At 41.0% G+C, this 14,360-nt stretch overlaps 1 protein-coding gene across 2 annotated transcripts in view; it reads left to right on the forward strand.

The window, feature by feature from the left end:
* LOC116057591 (homeodomain-interacting protein kinase 3-like) overlaps positions 1-14,360 on the forward strand; it is a 56,193-nt gene that overhangs the window by 24,671 nt on the left and 17,162 nt on the right. The gene's annotated exons all lie outside the window — the stretch shown is intronic.

Genomic DNA, 14,360 nt, shown 5'->3' on the forward strand with positions numbered 1-14,360 from the left:
TTGGACACAATTGGATAGACCTACAACCAATCAGAGAATGAAAAATAAGCAGACGGTCAAATGTAAACAGACTACAGCATGCAGAGATGAGCTGTGATGGTGTACTGTTGCATCAATGTTGGTGAACGAATGTTGCTGTTTCAGACCAGATCAGAATAGGCTTGGGCCAGTGTAGAAATTTTCAAACCGGTTTGAAATCAAGCCAAACACCGGACCGGTGTCGTCGGCTTGAAATCCGAATTGTTTCCATCTAGGCAGCGCAGTTTTAGTTTTCTTTGAGATTAACTGCGATATATATTATCTCGTCACCCAAAAAAACACATGAACTTTCTAGTCATGTTAAACAAATGGCGGGCACCATTCAGCCATTCCCCTACGGCTAAGAATTTACATAGTTGAATCAGAATTGTCATGTCTTGCCTATCGTCGAATTATGTGACTAATATATATATACCAATGACATTGACGTCAATAGACAACAGTGCCTGAATTGGATCAGAAAAGGTGCCGGTATTTTAATTCAGCAGTTGCATGACATGATCATGTGTCTTGGATATATTTATATGCATGTCTTGGTAATGTATCACTTAAAATGTGTTTTTGTATGCATTTCATTTAGAGATGCATCGATTACAATTTTCTAGGCCGATTCCGATTTTTCATTATGTTTGACCTGCCGATACTGATGTTAATGTTGGTTTTGAGCGGTATGCATCCCCACTAACCTAGAAAGCGTTTTAAACAGTAACGTTAATAAAGCATGTCGGGGGACTACAACGTCTCCAGTCCTGCAGCGGGGCGTCGGAGGCAGAGGGACCGCAGCATTCACTAACGTTAGCTTCTTGTCTCATCTGGGGTCTAATAAACAGTTAAAAAAAAAAAAAAATTCGAACATATTTTTTTATTGAACAAGTTTTGCAAAGCACCACAAAGACAAAAACGATAGAAAAACAGGTACAGCATTGAAACAGCACAGGGTGAAGACAGGCAGCTAAAAACAATAAGTAATGAGACCAACGTTAAAATTAGATAACAAACAGATATACAAACAGACTGACAAACAAGCAAAGAAAATAAGGATAAATAAATGAAACAGGAGTTTCAGGGAGCATGTATTGGAAAGTGAACTCTGCATCCGGGATGCTGTATCTAGGCATCTTCACCATGACGGGTGATACTATTCCTCTGCCCCCCTCCAGGCCAAATCCATCAGTCCTGATTTCAACCTCTGGGCCTTAGCAGATCCCAGGTAGTCAAAGAAAGAGTCCCAAATCCTGTAGAATGTGAAGGGTTTGTCCTTTAAGGCCGTGGAAAAGGCTTCAAAAGGGATGATGTTTGTCACAGTACACAACCATTGATTTAGGGTTGGGGCTTTATCAGAGATCCACATGAGTAGAATACACTTCCTGGCACTGTGCAGCAGACTATGCACCAGTCTTGTGTTACGAAGATCAGCAGGTAACTCATCAGGCAGACCCAACACACAAATCCTGGCTCCCAGATGTAAAGGGCGCTTAAAGATCTTATCAAGCTGTTAAGCAATTGTGATCCAAAACTGCTGGGTATGGGGGCAGCTCCACAAACAATGAAAAAGTGAGCCAACAGCAGACTGACATTTAGTACAAAGATCTGATATGGCAGGATTCATTCTGTGTCGGACCTCAGGAGTAATATAAAGACGATGTAAAATCTTAAATTGTCTCTCCCAGGCTGAATTAGAAGCTAAGACATTGGATGGCTGGTTACACAGGGCAGCCCAGTCCTCTGGTTTTATTGTAGTGCCTAGGTCAGATTCCCATTTGCCTTTATCGGAGTTGTCCTCCTTGAAGCCGCACAGTATCCCGTAAAGCCGTTTGGTAAAGAATTTAAGCTGTGAATTACCCACCAACAGAGACTCCACAGGAGAGATGGTAAGTCCCCCAGAGAACACTTTTAACTTGGACAGGATAAAATTCCGAACCTGCAGATATTTAAGAAAGTCACCATTGGAGACACCAAACTTGTTCTTAACTTGCTGAAATGAGAGGACTGAGCCACCCCGAACCATGTCCCCCACCACCTTGATGCCTCTGCGGCCCCAGTCAGCCAGACCAGCCCGAAGGCCAGGTGGGAGGTCTGGGTTATCATGAAGAGGGGTTAATAGCGAAAGACAATTATTGTACCCTTCTAACCTCCTGACCTGCCTCCAAATATTTAACATATTCCTTAAGACCAAATTGTCATTTAACAATAACGATACTTTTTCAGGGGAAATATATAACAGGTTGCGCAGGGGGATTCCATCCAAAGAGGCTGATTCACAACTAAGCCAAGTAGAGTTAGAGTCCTGTATGAACCATTCCACGAGATATTTAAACTGTGCGGCCAATTGGTACAATGAAAATGATGGAGCCGATAAGCCGCCACACTTGGCCGGCAGACTAAGAAAACTGTATCTTAGCCTGGGTCTTTTTTTTACACCAGATAAATGATATGATAGAACTGTTTAGCTGTGCCAGAATTTTCCTTGACAACAAAATTGGGAGCATTTGGAAGAGATACAGGAGACACATTTTGATCCATTTATCCATGATACATTTTGATCAGATGGATACGGCCTAGCAAAGATAGGGGCAGACCATACCACCTATCAAGGTCGTGCTTTATGGTACGTAGAAGGGGAGTAAAATTAAGCTTATAAAGATCTTTCAAGCATGGAGAAACTTTAATACCCAGATAGGAAAAGCCGTCTGGGGACCAGCGAAATGGTTGCGAGATGTTTGGATCTAACAATTGTGATTTGCCTAGTGCCATGGCTTCACTCTTAATAAAAAATATTTTATATCCAGAAAAGGAGCCATATTTATTAATTAACTCTATTAATTTGGGAATTGATTGTCTTGGGGAGTCGAGATAGATTAAAACGTTGTTGGCATACAGAGAAATTTTGTGCTGTTGACCGTTTAAGGTGATTCCTGTTATGTTGACATCCTGTCTTATAACTGCAGCTAGAGGCTCCATAGCCAAGGCAAACAACAGTGGGCTCAAAGGGCAACCCTGCCTGGTGCCTCGTTCAATACTAAAATTACTAGACCTGAGCCCATTAGTAATTACAGCAGATAGAGGTGAGGTATATAAGATCTGGATCCATTTTACAAAATCATCCCCCAGACCAAATTTATGAAGTGTGGAGAAGAGGTAAGGCCATTCCAGCCTGTCAAATGCCTTCTCTGCGTCAAGAGAAATAACCAAAGCCTCAGAGCTATACATTGAGGAGTGCTGAATAATATTGATCAGTCTTCTTACATTATGAGAAGAATACCTCTCCTGAATGAACCCAGTCTGATCATTAATGATGATATTGGGGTCTATATGAAGAACATTCTTCCGGTGCTTTACCCTTTTTTGGTACTAAGGAGATATTTGCCTCCATTAGAGAAGGCGGGAGGGCTCCTGCCTCGAATGAGAATTGAAACATTTCGAACAATGGATCCACTAAAATGGCATTAAACTTTTTATAAAATTCTGCACAGAAACCATCGGGGCCTGGTGCTTTTTTATTAGGAAGTAATTGAATACAGCTCTTAATTTCACTCTGAGTCAATGGTTTACATAAGTCTTCTCTTTGCTGGATTGTAATTTGTGGTAACTCCACTTTTGTAAAGAACTTGCACATATCAAAATGTGACTGTTAAATTGCGAGGCATAAAGTTGCTTGAAGAATATTTTAAAAGTATGATTAATTTCTGCATTATTATAGCTAATAGTGGTCTTCGAGTTTCTGATACCCAAAATGTTCTGGGTATGAGTCCTGTTACGAAGAAGATTGGCCAGATAGCGATTAGGTTTATTCACCAATTCGTACATCCTTTGCCTGGCAAAGAACATTGATTTTTCTGCTTTTTTGGTTAACAAGGCCTCTAGCGCAGTTTTGACTGTTTGAATATCATTTCTCAGCTCTTCAGACGGGGAGGAGTTATATTCAGTCTGAAGTTCATGAAGATCCAGCTCCAATTTTCTCTGTTCTGTTTCTCTGTTATTCTTTTGTCTAGCTGTATATGAAATAACAAGTCCACGGATGTAAGCCTTTGTAGTATCCCATAATAGACCGGGTGACACATCAGGGGTCTTATTTAAAGAAGAAATTAAGTTCTCTTAAAAATATTTCAAAATTATGGTCATGATTTAAGAAAGGGCTGTATCTCCAAGGTCTGCTCTGAAAACCCACATTGCTTAAACCTATAAAAGAAGGAGCATGGTCCGATATAATAATGTCCCCGATACTACAGAACTTTATATTATTTAGTGAAGTTTTAGGGGTCAAAACAAAGTCTATTCTACTGCTAGTTTTATGTACAGTTGAGTAATATGTGAATTCTTTATCAATAGGATGCAACACACGCCAAGCATCGACAAGGCCAAGCTCGCTGCATGTGTCTGAAATAGCTTTGGCTCTCTTAGACAGTTAAAGTCTCCAGCTATTACAGTGTTGTGACCAATCCAGACTTACAGACTTAGAAAAGATCTGTGAGATGAAGTCAGTGGACTGTACCGGGGGAAAGTATATATTCATCAATGATACAGCCTGGCCGTGGAGGCAGCCCCTTAACATTACATATCTACCAGACTTGTCAGAAATTGTTTCAGTGTCAGACAGTGGCAGGTGTTTCCTGATCAAAATAGCGACCCCCCTGCTTTTACTCGTAAATGAAGCGCTAACCACCTGTCCTACCCAATCACGCTTTAACTTGGAATGTTCATTGATAGATAGGTGAGTTTCTTGCAACATGGCTATCTGAACATGCTCCTTTTTTAGGAAGCTCAACATTGTTTTCCTCTTAATAGGGTTGTGTATCCCTCTCACATTCCAGCTGCAGATCTTTAAGGTGGCTTTGTCACTCACCATTGTATAAAAAATCTTGGCAAACAATGATCAGGAGTATAGATGGGCTCCCAGAAACTAACAAAGGACATATAATATAGACACAAGATAAAAAACAATGCTTTGCTCACTTCAAAACAATAACTATATAGAACAGACATCAAACAGAAATAACAGGTACACATAGGGGTCAGACTTTGGCCTACTATACCCATAGTGGGTGTAAGCTACTCTCCCTAGCCAAGGGGAAGATGCTAGGCCAGCTAATAGCTTCTATTTCTTTTTTTTCTGTTTTGTTTTAAGTAGAACACAACTCAGGTATGGCCCGCAGCTCTATAAATAAAAATTATATTATAAACAGTTTTATGCAAACTACAGTAATAGATCTTAAACTCAGAGTTTGAAAAAGAAAATAACAATGTAACCTTTAGGTCAGCGGGAAATCTAGACACACTTAACGACACTGAGCAGAGCTTAGAGCCCCAACATCTCCTCAAAAGTGCGTTAGCAAAATGAACATTATACCCCGTCCAACAACACATGGGCAGCGATCCAGAAAACAAAAAAGCGAACAGAAAACTTTAAACCTTATGCTCACCAGATCCGGAAATTACAGTCCAGGTCTCACATAGTCACTTTAGACAACACATGAGAAGATATCCTCAGTCCTCCGGGACCCGGGTGGGGGTCCCCGTGGGCTGCGCGATTCCCCCCAGAAAAGCCTCAACATCCTTAGGTTGTTTGAAGAATTTCTCCTGCCCGTCGTATCTGATCCTAAGTATGGCTGGATACAGCATGGCGAAGACGATACCTTTCTCCTTAAGATGCTGTTTCACCGAGTAGAAAGCCGCTTCTTTACAACAGCTGCGGAGAAATCCTCGAATATCATAATTGAAGCTCCGTTGTACGATAGAGCCTGCGCCTTCCTGGCTGCCTGCATGATCCAGACTTTATCTTGGAAGTTGTGGACCTTAATGATGACAGCGCGGGGCCGTTGTCCGGGAGACGGACGGCGTGTGAGAGCCGGTGGCAGCGGTCCAGTTTGACAGCTCCGCCTTTGAAGCTAACTTGCAGCAGCTCCGGCAGCCAAGTTTTAAAAAATGAGACAGGGTTGCTGCCCTCGCTGCCTTAGTCCGATGATGCGAATATTACACCGTCGTCCCCTGTTTTCTAGCTCATCAATTTTATCCAGCGCTGTCTCCAGCTTCTTCCCGACTTCGGCTGGCTTAGCAGTGTGGTTCACCATGGCATCTTCAGAGTCGAAGATGCGTTGCTCAGCCTCGTTAAGCCGAGTATCAAAAGCAGCGAGTTTAGACGAACAAGCCTCAAGCCTCACGAGGACAGGGTCAATCTTCTTATCGAAGAAGGCTTCAACGCCTTTGAGCACCTCGGTAGTGATTCTTATTACCAGGTTATCAGTCTCCACTTGACCCATAAGTGGCGGCGGTGCGTGGTCCGCCATGCTAGCTTGGCTAGTTTGGGGCGACTGAACGTCGACGAATTTGGCAGATTTAGCCATTTGGGTGATCGTCATCTGGGTGTTTGGCATTCTTAGATCCGTTCTAGGTGTCCCGCTTTCGCCCGGTGTTTTTTTATATGTCTATGTCAAAAGTTACATCGAAAAACTGTATCGAGCTGCGGGAGCCGGGTGGGCGAGCTGTTAATCCGACATTTGCGTCAAATTCAGTGTGCCCAACGCTATTTTCCGATAAACTAGCTGTTATATTTCATGGGACCCGCGTAGGGGTGTAACGGTACGCAAAAATCACGGTTCGGTACGTACCTCGGTTTTAAAGTCACGGTTCGGTTCATTTTCGGTACAGTAAGGGAAAGAAATGCAAACATTAAACTGCAGGTTGTTTATTACTATAAACTTTTTTTAACAATTTGTTTACACTTTTTTAAACACTTTAATAAAATATAATAAATAATATATATATAAAATAAAAAAAGAATAAGAAATAAAATACTGCTGCAAAGTTCTCCACTAAATAAAATACTCATATCACATAATAAAATATAATGAAAAATATAAATAAATAACTATGGATTACAGTGCAGCATTATCAATCCCAGCTTGTCAACAACCGAGTATGGTCGTAGATCAGCTGCTATAAAAACACCAATTGCTTTCGTTATTGCGTTGGCCCGATCGGAATTACCAGCAAAGGTCTGTTTAAATGCCAACGGGAGCTGCGTTTGAATTACGGTCGTTTTTTTCCTTGTAGTAGTGATGTTCATACTCGCGTGATGCCTTTTCAAGTGCGTTAACAAGTTTGAAGTGTTGACCGAAACATACCCGATCATTCCTGAGCAACGTCGGCACACTGCTTTCGTCTTATCGACTAGGCTTTGTCCATTGACGTATTTCACTGGGAAACCGAAGTGTTCCCAAACAGGAGACCTTAATGATATGGGTGGCTCTTCATGCTCCGGCTTGTCCGTACTGTCTATGGGCTTGTCTGCATTGGCCATGACACTAGCGAGAGGCTGAGCTAAAGCGTGCATGTTGTTGTACAGCACACGGTGTGTGATTTTTATTTTTTCCCCCAAACCACTTCAGCGGAAATCCCGTCCTGCAGTCGATTTCATTGGTTTAGGTTACAGTGACGGTGGGTAGGTTTAGAGATCAGTGTTTGGTATCTGTACAGTGATTGACATATTGACATGACCAATGAAAACTTTAGAATCAGCTACAGGGCGGGATTTGCGCTGAACGCGGAGACTTCCGCCACTTAATATGTTCGTGTGGAAACACGAAAATTAACCTATGTTCCGCACACAAAAGTTTGCATTCGGTGCACATGCGCACCGTACCGAAAGCCCTGTACCGAAACGGTCCAGTACGATTACACGTACCGTTACACCCCTAGACCCGCGTGAGTGCAGTTTTCATGTTCCAGTTCAACCTCAGAGGGGAGAGAGAGCAGAGCCGTTCGCCTGAGATCTGCATAATTACAACTTTATGACATTTCATAAACAGCTGATGGAGCGGCGGTGTGCCGCTGCTACATGCATATAACGGAAATCCTGCGTGTGCATGTGCGATGCTGATGTTGTGCGATGTTAATCATGCGGCGCCCGAGTGCGTTTGACTGGCATAAATTTGCACAGCGCAAAAGCCACGCGCTCTCTACTTCTTTTACAATCCTCTCGTCAAAATGTTTTCTGCCACAAACGCAACTGTTGCCTCAACTTCACCCGCCACATAATGCTGTGGCTTGCATGTCTGGTGTGCAGGATTTGGTGATTATTGGGGCAGACGGATCATGCCGTGGGCTGTGCACTGGATTACAGCTGTGCTCCTGTATCGGTCGGTGGCATAGTAGCCTACTCAAGTGATCATGGTTACAATAATATGTAAATCCACTACAATTATCCATGTTAACAAGTACATTTTCAGCCCCGTATCTGCCCCGGATCATCGAAAGCAAAACTTAAATCTGTCATGGGGCGGTTGGATTTATTCACGCACTTTAAAAAGATTAATTGAAAGCTTATTCCTTTTCACATTTTTATTTACAACATTGTATGTTGATATTTACAGTATAGTTATAGTAGTTGATATAGGCTGTATACTAACTCATTGGGAAGAAAACAGGTAGTTCTATGTAAAATAAGACATGGAGCACCCCCAATGCCAAAAGGCATTATCCTCGTTTCATAATGCCTCTGCAAAGATTCGACTGCGATTAGCAGTCGAATCAGGCTCCTTCGATCAAAGCATCGACTATTCACCACTACATATTGCTTATCACCAGTGTTCGGCAAGCTATTGGAAAGTTGAGTGAGCTAAGCTTACGTTACCAGTTATTCAACAGTAAATGTACTTTCACTATACTGAAGCTAATAATAAATTAAGCAAGCTTTAAGCTACATCAATAGTAGTTTTTAGGGATAGTTTGCAGATTATCTGAATCAGCGTTTTATTAGCCTAATAACTGATAAAGTTAATTAATTAAAACGTTGGATCCGCTACAGCTCTGTCTGTCCCTCTGCTTCAGTTTCACTCACCACAGAGTTTGACTTAATGTCCCGCCCACAACACTATCTGACTAGCTTTTACTGAAATGTATTAAATAATTGCTCAAAACATTTACCCAAATGGTAACACTTTGAATTTGAAGGGGTGTGCACAAGACTGACATGACACCGTCATTATTATGACATGACACCTATCATGAACATGGAGTCATTTTGAGTATTCATGACTGTTGTCATTAAGTGTCATTCGGTAAATTATGACACTTTTAATGCAAAGTTAGCATTGTCCGAGATGTCTTTATCATGACAACTTGACATTAACAAAGACAACAATCTCTGTGTTATGACAATTTGACATTAAACAAGACAATACAACCTGTCGATGTAACTTGACATTAACCTAGATAACATAAATATGTCATGACAGGCCCAATTATGTAAGGGTTAATGCCCGACGAGGTGCCCATTGTCAGGTATTAATGGACGACGGCGAGGCGTGAACTGTCTGACGCGCACCATTGCTGCCGCCAAAGTCCATTAATACCTGACAATGGACACCTCGAAGGGCATTAACCCGCTTATACCATGGTCACTTGCCAAATAGCATATTTTTAAAACATTAGTTTATATTTTAATTTGTTTTACAATCGAAATCTAAAGTTTATCCAAACAATAACTCTGTGTCCCTGGTTACGCCTGAGGGTTGGACTAATACCTGGAACAATCATTCCCATCCTATAAGGTTCTTATGCAATGCAAACGTTGTTCACTCCTCCAGGAAATAGGAAAGACCTTAGATATGACTTGCCTCCCTTAGCAACAGGAGATATTTATAGTCCGCTCAGCTCGTAGAACCCTTCAGCTACGAGCCAGAAAGCTAACGCTATGCTAGCAAGATTCAAAGTCAATAACGTGTACAGTTGGCAATCAGTAAAACTTATTTGACAGTATGTTGAACAACAAGACAAGATAGCTATCCAGCCATGTCATTAGTAGCTCTCTCTAACAATATAAGCCGCTCTGTTTTAGGCTACGAAACGTGCATGCAGGCTGAAATTCAACCGTGCCGTTTTATCCGGATAAAGCTATAAACAGAAGGAAACTCCGTTAGCTGCTAGGCTAATGTGCAATGGTAAACACTGCAGCTGTAACGTTAATGTGTGTACCTCAGCTGAAAACGGAGAAATGTCATGACATTTCTCCGATACAAGACATTACACAGGTACATGTATATAGCATGCATATAGGTCTAATAGTCAACACGAATGGAATGTTATTATGTGTCATGGAATATTAAGCTCCCCAACTCGCGAAAACTCGGATTTGCTCGATCTTTTGATGATAAGTTTTGTTTAGAAAACCTTGAATCCATGTAAGACACACCATGTCATCAGACACAATCCATGTCATTAGAATCAATGAATCCATGTCATTAGACACAACGTGCACACATGTGCAGGCCAATGTTTTTTTTTGCTCCAGCAGCATTTAGCAGTTTGGACAATCATTAGTCGGAGATAGTGGCTGATAGAGCTTCGCTGAGCACTGACAGCTCTGTTGTACCACTGGGCCATGCCAGGACACACACTCACACGTGCATATTGAGGTCCCGAAAGTATGCTGTGCTATGCCAAGGCTCACTGCAGTTCCACTCTACACAGCAAAATGTATTTATAAGCATAAGCCTGATGGTAGACATGCGCGCACTCACACACACATACACACACACTGTGGTGAGTGTTCATTGCACCATCAGCAGGTTCTGGTCAGTGTGTTTGTTTTGGGCCGTAGACACATGCACGTGCATTCATGCACACACATACAGGCTGTAAAATGTATCACTCTGGGATTTCCATTGGCCATGGTATTTCTGGAGTATCATGGAATTCTGAGAGGCATAATCAAGACTGGGCAGGCCAGAGAGCTGAATGAATTTTTGGGAAAAGTCAGCACATATCTGGTAAACTCCTGTAAAATGAACCATGTAAAGTATAAATGTATAACTTGCAAATCAAACGGTGCTGGAAACCACACATTTTTTAAGGATTTTAAATCTTTCTTGATCTGAAAAACAAACAAAATGTTAAAACAAAAGAAACAGATTAACAACAAATTTTTTATTGTCAGTGGGGCAATCTAACTTAGTCACGCACAGGTCATGTAGTTACATCAGAGCCATGTTTGAAAAACCAGTAAAAACATGGAATGAATTTGCATGATTCAGTTGTATCTTATTTTTAAGTTAAATACAACTAACTCTTTGTTTTGCAATAGAATATACTGTCTGTGTCAGGTTATGAGTAGGGATGTCATTAGATCCAAATACTTCGGTACCAAGTCAATGCCAAAATTCTGAAACCGTGACGGTACTCGTTTTTTTTAGGGGTGCAATTCTGTTACAAGTGCTCAAGTCTGCCACTAAAGGTTTTACCGTAACGTTCGTCTATGACAACTGCTTTCACAAGTTCAGCTAAAACTCACAAACTGCAAGTAAGTCTGTTTCCCTCTGCCGTTGTTTTTCACATAGAGCCTAACGTTAGCTATGATAGTTAAAATTAGATTATGTTAGTGGTTGTCACAGCAGACCTCTGCATAATCTCAGTTCTATGTGAAAAAAACGGCAGAGAAAAACCGACTTAACATACTTGCTGTTTGGGAGTTCCAGGTGAACTCATGGAAGACATGACAGCGTACGCTAGCTGTGATGTGATGCCAGACTTTGGAGAAGCAGGCTGTGGCTTCAGAAGACAGACATTCTCTCCAGATTACATGTAAATCACACTCCTTTCCCTCTCCCCCTCAAAGTTCAAACTGAAAAATAAAAGTTGAAAAAACTGACACTTTTTATCCTTATCCTGAAATACACATTATAAAGGAGTAGATGGGATTTGTTGTCTTGTTTTTGTTTTTTACCGTGGTATTGAATTTGGTATTGAGAATCATGGAATTCCACTGGTATTGGTATGGACTACTTAATTCATGCTGTCGTGACATCCCTAATTGTGAGTATGAGGGAAGGGGTAACTGCAAAAAGCCCAGAGTCGACTCAGAGTTGAATCATTATTATTTTTTTTATTTTTTTTAGCTGCGTCATTCTACAGAGCAATGCAGGATAACGGCATGGCAGGCTGTAAACTTTACAAACCTTGTCTCTCAAAATGACTGTGATGGAGGTAGATAAGGGTGAGGAAAACGGAGTACAGTGCGATCCTGAACAGACGAGGCAGGGCTACTACTTTCAAACCAGACGCTGGTACAACCTCCTCTATTGCTGTTCAGTGTTTTGCTGACAGCGCTGTCAGCAGTCCGGCAGGAGAGATGCTTCGTGCTGCACTAGGATTTTATATTTAAACTATGACCAGGATGCACACTCTTCCAAAGTCCAAAGAGGTTCGAGAGACAGTCAAGACCGATACAGAAAAAAAAAGAATCCTCTTCAAGACCACTTACTTAACTGTTCATAATTTATGTGATGTGAGAGACAGTATATCTTCTATTTTAAGATCATTTTGCTTTATTACTTGTAATGATCAAAAAGCAATGCAGAGTAACACACTATAGGATCAAATTAGGCCATATTATTTACTTTAAGTATAACAATTTCACTTAAGTCACATAAAGCTGAATTGCAACTTCACATTTTAGATGTTATTCTGGTGTAACAAGAACATTCTGGACTGCCGATGGAAAATGTAACAAATAACAAGCAACACAGGTGTTAGCAAAAACATGGACATTTTCCCAAGAAGCCCAAACTGCCTTGACAAAGCTGTGTTTGGAATCAGCATGGCAGTTATTTAAACATAACGGCCTTGTCCCAGAGTTTGGACGTCTAGCTATATGAAAAGCTAAACAATGCAAAGTTTTTAATAAATGTACATGAAGCAACTAATGTCAACGTGGACAAAATCATGAATGTACTAATTTGCTTTTTTTGATGATGACCTGGCCAAAGTAACAACACATCTAGAAAGTTTTGTTTTCACAATGATTCATTGTAGGATTATGATCTTATTGCAATATGTAAATCTACATTGACTCTTAATTAAACATATGGTTGGAAGAAGTAAAAAATGTATCCAAAACTTTTTACTTCTTAAAAATTATGACTTTTATTATTGTGTAATGTAAGAAGAACTTTAACTGTTTTGCCAGTCAAATTAACTTTAATGAGTGCATATTGAAACATTACACTGTACACAAGCCCTGACTACAGCCCTGTCTGCAGGTGAGCTGAGCTGACACTAAATGGGCATATTTCTCATATTTTTAGGTATGGTATATTGAAGAAAATACATTTGTAATTAAAGCTGCAAGCAGCGATGTATGGGCCTCGCACCTCTCCACGCGGCATAAGCTGAATCTTCAGTGTATGATTTATTTTTTTTATTTGCTGAGTATAACATAAGTATACATGATGGAGATGTTGTCTTTGCCTCAAGTTGTTTTGCAAATATAGTCTTATTCGAGTTTGAACTATCATTTCCATTTGTTTTTTAAATATCAGCCAGTTCATGGTATTCACTTCTGGCCTTGATGATTTTTCCTTTCTCTTCACGATAAACATTTATTTTCTTTATCTCCTTTATGGTATGAGTTGATTAGGAAGTCAAATAGTAAAAAAGTCTCCTAAATTTACCCCCACAGTTATAAGCTGCTGACCTAAGGTTCAGACTAATGGCGCTTTTCCATTACATGGTACCTGCTCAACTTGCCTCGACTCTACTCGCCTTTTTTGGTTTTCCATTACGAAAAAAAGTACCTGGTACCTGCTAACAGGTACTTTTTTTAGTACCACCTCAGTCGAGGTTCCAAGCGAGCTGAATCGATACCAAAAGGTGACGTGAAAGCGACAGACGGGGGTGTCCTGAACAAACCCGCTATTTTTAAACACTTTAGCCAGCTGTGGTTTTTTTTGCTGCCTCCAGCTTCATTTGGAACAAAATGTGTCTTCTGGCTGTGGCAACAACACACCTTCGACATTCTGTGTGTGTGTGTCGCGTTAGGTCACGGCAGTTTACTGCGGCGCCGCTTGTTTTACAGTTCTGCGGAGGCTCCAGGCAGAGCTTTCGCCGTAGCCTACGTACACACACGCATGCTGGCTCGATGCACACACCAGCGCACAAGTATAAACATCAGGCCACTTACATAGGCTACGGCGAGCCGGCATATAAGACGACCAGCCACGCTGAGGCGGTACTAAAATCTGCAATGGAAAACGGACGCATAGTGTGTCGAGTCGAGGCAAGTAGAGTCGAGGCGAGTCGAGCAGGTACCATGTAATGGAAAAACGCCATTAGGTACATATATGGTTGGAATTCATCAGCTGAAGTAAAGGCTGTATTTTCAGTAGCTGAGTAAAACGAGAAAATTGATTCAAGTTGATTATCTTATTCTGCTAAGTTGGTGTGATGTAAACCATTGTCTATCTTTGAATTTACTTGAATTTTACTTTTACTTTTCCTGTTAATTAATTTATCTCTCTCTTTTTCTCTGCCTGTTCCTTTCTGTTTCT

This window comes from Sander lucioperca, chromosome 7, assembly GCF_008315115.2.
Source record: "Sander lucioperca isolate FBNREF2018 chromosome 7, SLUC_FBN_1.2, whole genome shotgun sequence".
NCBI classification, from domain to species: Eukaryota; Metazoa; Chordata; class Actinopteri; order Perciformes; family Percidae; genus Sander; species Sander lucioperca.